The following is a 6,000-nucleotide window of genomic DNA, read 5'->3' on the forward strand; positions in this document are numbered from 1 at the left end:
CTCTCTACTCCACTTCTTTCCACATGTCAGCATTATTTTTTAAAACATATCTATATCTGACTGAATTATTTCTTCTACGTACTACTATTCAATGGCTCCACATTTTCTTCAAGACAAAGTCTAAATTCGCATGATGAATAATGCATTTTCTGACCTGGCTTTTACCTATCTGCCCTTATTTATCCCTCATTATGTTCTTGAATTTGTACTAAAATCATACTGGGTTACTTGAAACTCCTCTAACACTATCTCCTCTCCAGGTATGTATACATACTTCTATTTTTGTTTATAATAATCCCATCCATTGTCAGGCATGGTGGCTCATGCCTGTAATCCCAGCACTTTGGGAGGCCGAGGTGGATCATGAGGTCAGGAGATTGAGACCATCCTGGCTAACATGGTGAAACCCCGTCTCTACGAAAAATACAAAAAGTTAGCAGAATGTGGTGGCACATGCCTGTAGTCCCAGTTACTCTGGAGACTGAGGCAGGAGAATCACTTGAACTTGGGAGGTGGAGGTTGCAGTGAGCTGAGATTGTGCCACTGCACTCTAGCCTAGGTGACCAAGTGAGACTCTGTCTCAAATAAATAAAATAAAGTAAAATAAAATCATCTCCTTTTTCGTTTTCCTGGAGTACACTGTGGAGGTGCCTCTCATGACATTTTAGGCACTGTACTATAATTGGCTATTTACTCATTTGTCTCATTTTTAGTAGATTGTAGGCTCCTTGAGGGCAAGTGATATGTTCTATTTATCACTGAATCCTCATTAACAGAGAACCAACTCAGTCAATAAATTTAAACTCTTCTTTTTCTTCAGTTCCAGGTTAGCATCAGAGGACATATTTATTGTGAACATGATATGTTCACCTTGATTTTCTGGATTCTGGAGGTTAATGTCAAGGATGGTAAAAATGATTCTGATTATATTGAGTGACCTTATATCCTATGTGTGAGAGAACTGCCTGTTGGAGGGACTAACCTGTTTGCATCTGTCAAAATTATATTGTCAGTCTAGCTGACTGCTCTGTGGAAGGAAATTATTTATCTTAAAATAAAAAAATGTGGGCATCTCTAAGATAGTACTTTTCAATAAAAATATAACGTAAGCTGTATATGTATTTTAAATTTTCTAGTAGCCAGATTTAAAAAGTAAAAAGGAAGAGGTGAAATTAGTTTTATTAATAATTAATTTAAATAATAAATTTTATTTCACCCATTATACTCAAAATATAATATAATTTTTATAATTCCATTTTTATTGCAACATGCAATCAAAATAAAAGTTCTTAATGGGATATTTTATATTCTTGGTTTTTGTACTTGATCTTTGAAATATGATTTATATTTTATTCCTATAGCACATCTCAATTTGGACTATCCATTTTCCAGCACTTAAAAGCCACATATGGCCAGTAGTTACTATCTTGGACAGTGTAGCTTTAGAAGCTTAAGTAGAACGTGTTAACTTAGAATAAGACTGCAAACATTTCCAGGGTTTTCCTTCAGAATCCTTGATGCTGAACTAAGATGTCGGCCCCTTAATGAAGGAGATAACTAATGAACAGGGGGTCACAGAGTTGAATAATAAGAAGAGTGAGGAAATAGTAATGGCATCACAAATCTGATATTTCTTGAGAGGCAAAATCCAAACAGAGAAAGTTCTCTTAATCATGTTTCACTAAGGGCCGGATGGCCTGATGTAGCACTTTCTAGACTGTATGAGATGCCAAAAAGAGTCCCAAGGAAAAAAGCTAAGTGACTAAATATATCTGACTAATAATAGGTTAAATAGGTGGAGGTGGAGCAGGTGTTTTTTCCTATTTGATTTGTGATAATTTTAAAAATATATGTATATTTAAAATTATGCAAGTAGTCCATGAATGTATTCACTTAAAAAACTAAAATATTATGAAATCTCTCCTAGATGCCTAATCCCATTTTCTACCCAAAATGTGTAACACCCCAAATTTTGTTGCTGTATTGGAAAAGATTTACAAATACACATATGCACTTAGAATTACTTACAGTGAGAGCTGGCTGTCCAAAGGGAACGGGATCAGATTCAGCTGTGATCAGAAATGGCATATCAAGCAGGGAGGGAAAAGGTGAGAAATGGTCTGACCTGTCTTCCTGTCTTCTGATGGTATCTCCTGATGGCTGAATATAATGGAAAGCCAGCTGTGATGCAGCTCAGGTGATGAGCTTATAGGAATCAGTCTCTCAGGGAACTGTTTAGGGCAGAGAAAGACAAAAAATGTCTCTTGAGATTGAGAAGAAATGGAGACTAACCAACTATCAATATTATTATAGGCTTTCTGTTTTTAGATGAAGTCTTGCTCTGTCACCAAAATTGGAGTACAGTGTTATGATGTCAGCTCACTGCAACTTCTGCCTCCTGGGTTGAAGTGATTCCCCTGCGTCAGCCTCACGAGTAGCTGGTATTACAGGCACAAGCCACCATGCATGGCTAATTTTTGTATTTTTAGTAGACATGGGGTTTCACCATGTTGACCAGGCTGGTCTCGAACTCCTGACCTCAAGAAATCCACCCTCCTCAGCCTCTCAAAGTGCTGGGATTACAGGCAAGAGCCACTGCTCCCAACCTAGACAACTGTCATTGTTGTCTTTCAAAGTTGCTATACCAATTATTCTCCAGCCATCAGTGTGTGAGAATACCTGTGTCCCCATAGAGTTGCCAATACTTGAGATCAAAGATTCTAGAGCTTTTCTAAGCTATTTGACCTCAGAACTCTTTTTTTTTCTAAAATACTTGTAACATCTTGTTGACAAAATATATATTGAGAAACGTCCATCTACTATATAGAATAGTCTTTGGGACCATCGACTTAATAGCTGTGTGGCTTTGCTCAAGTTCCTTAGCTTCGCTGAACTTCAGTTTCCAGAAATTAATAATCTCTACTTTGCAGAGTTCTTGACAAGATTAAATGTACTTAGGACAGTATCTGGCCCATGGTGGAAACAGAAAGTGGTACCTAAAAATAGGGATTGGAGGAAGAGGCCATGTTTTTACTAGGTTTCTAAGGAGAAATCTCTTTTTTGATTTTTTTATTGCATTTTAGGTTTTGGGGCACATGTGAAGAACATGCAAGACTGTTGCATAGGTACACACATGAGAGTGTGGTTTGCTGCCTTCCTCCCCATCACCTATGTCTGGCATTTCTCCCCATGCTATCTCTCCCCAACTCCCCACCCTCTCTTTTTTGATTCTTAAACTTTTCTACCAAAATTTCCCTATGGTCAGAGAAAGGTCTGCTATGCCATAGGAGCCTGAAGATGTGGCCTGTGAAGCCATCTAACACACTTGTGAAATGGGTTTTACCTTTTAAAAATCATATAAGTAGGCCGGGCACAGCGGCTCATGCCTATAATCCTAGTGCTTTGGGAGGCTGAGGCAGGCAGATTGCTTGATCCCAGGAGTTTGAGACCAGCCTGGGCAACATGGTGAATCCCCATCTCTATTAAAAAATAATGAAAAGCATATACATATTATGTTCAAATCAATAATTTATTTGTTTTCTAAATTACAACTTTATGTTTAAAAATTACTACTTTTTACATGAAGTCTTTGGGCAAAATTTGTGATCAAGAAGATATGCCTTCTTTATACTGTAGTTTCAAGGTAAATGACTAATTATGCTACCTTTGAGGAACTCAGCAAGAAGCAGTGCTGCCTTATTTATTTAAAAATTACTTTGGAGCATATATTGAATATGAGGCACCATGCTAGGAACTGGGAATAAAATGGCAAACAGACAAATTTTTTCTCCTTGAGAAACTTAGATTTGAGTTGGTATAGGCAGATAACAACAATCAAATCAACACAGAAGGAAAATGATTAAGTGATATTTACTCTGAAGAATTTTATAAAGAAGCCATATAATAGGCTGGAGTGGGACTATGTTAAAAGGGATGGTTAGAAAAGGTTTTTCTGAGGAATTATCGTTTTAGCTGAGTACTAAAGAATGAAAATGAGCCAGTTACTATAGGCATTTTTAGGCAAAGGCAGTTGTAAAAGTAAGGGTTCCAGGTGGAAGAAGTTCTTGGCATATACAAAGAACAGAAAGAATCTGTTTTTGGCACAGTGGATACTTGAGGTAATATCATGTGATAAGGAATAAGTAAGGCATAAGCCAGATCCTATGAGACTTTGCAGGTCATAGTAAGGCATTTGAATTTTATTCTATAGGCAATCTAAAATTTTTAAGCTGGGAAGTGATGTGATTTGAATTTAAAAATCATTTTGTCTGTCATATAGATAATGGGTCAGAGGGGCATAAAAGAGGAAGAGAGGGACCAGTTAGAAAGCAGATTGGAAGAGTGTAGAAGGAGCAGGTAGAGAGAAGTAGGTGGATTTAAAATATATTTTGGAGACAAAATTGACAGAATTTTGTAATAGAATGGATGGAGGGTGATGAGAAAAAGAGGAGTCAAGGATGACATAGTTTTGAACTTGAGCAAGTTGAGTTAATGGTAGTGCCATTTGCTGAAATGGAGAAGATTTGGAAGAGAAAGCTTTAGCTTCTTGTTGGATATATTAAGTATAAAATGACTATTAATATATCCACAAGGGTATCTCAGGGAGTAGATAATTGTATGTAGGTAGAAGGAATCATTACCCCAGTGGGTCTAATCACCTGGAGGGTTTGTTAAAACATCAGTTGCTGGGTGCCACCCTTAGAGTTTCCAATTCAGAAGCTCTGAGGTGGGAGCTCTGGAAAAACGTGCTTTTCTAACAAGTTCCCAGGTGATGCTGATGCTGCTGGTCCTGGGGCCACACTTTGAGAACAACTACATTAATGTAAGTGGATGAGATTACCTAAAAAGAGAATGTGGGTAAGGAAACAAAAAGGACATGGCATCAGGCCTGGGACCTTCAGAATTTAGATTCCAGAGAATTAGAATTTAGAACAGAGAATTACCCAGTTTTTTGACATTATCCTCTTCCAAAGCTCAAGTAAACTTATTTCTTTGGGTTCCTAACAGCTAGAAAAAAACAAGAAGTTCATAACTTTAAAGTAATAATTGAGGAATTTTAACAGTTTGAATGACCCTTATCAAAATGATTTAATTGTAATAAAATCAATATTTCATTACATTTCAATCCTTTCAAAGTAATTTATTTATGTAGGAGAGCTTTTTACCCAAATGATATGAGAATGACCAAAATTTTTTACTTGCCCAAAACATTTTTAATAGAGAGGTTTTGAATTTTGATTTACAAGGGGGTGGGAGATAACACTTTCCCTGTCTTACCAGTGACCAGTGAAGAAGTTCCTGTTGCTTTAATGCGCATTTTCTCCCATGCAGAATATTTGTTCAATTTCTTTCCAGTTGGATGTGATACATTAAAATCAACTCAAAAAGCATAGATTTGTTTCCTTAAGGGGGATAATTCATAATGGATATATTGGCAGAAATGAAATATTTATATATTGGCAGAAATGAAATATTTAATCAACTATTTAAAATAAACCCAAATCATCAGTGATTATTACACTGATTACAAAAGAAATATCATCTTATGTAGTACAGAATATTTATGAAAGTGTGCTTTCAGGTATTTTGAATACAGATATGCATTTATAAAACATTTCAGATTGGTTAAAATTTCTCTGCCTTAAAGGACTAGTTTTAGTTATTAAGTGTCTCATTATCCTCAACCTTTTGATGGTACACACTTTGAGGAGATCTAATAGGATATTTCTAAAGTGACTGCTGGCTATATAGAGTCATTAGAAAATGTAAGATATTGAAATGAGTGATGGGAAAAACTCCATATTTGTAGATGTAAATAAACATTGCTTTTAGATTCTTGCACCATATGCTTTATTTTCTAATTAGAGATAAGTATAACTACATAAAATCAAGGAAAACTTTCATTGCTGTTACCTCTATTTTATGTGTTATTTTTCTATTTCGGTTTTCTTTTAAAACCTGGCATATTAAGTCATTTGTAGCAAGTATCAAAATACCAAT

The sequence above is a fragment of the Callithrix jacchus genome, chromosome 4 (genome assembly GCF_049354715.1).
Source record: "Callithrix jacchus isolate 240 chromosome 4, calJac240_pri, whole genome shotgun sequence".
NCBI lineage: Eukaryota > Metazoa > Chordata > Mammalia > Primates > Cebidae > Callithrix > Callithrix jacchus.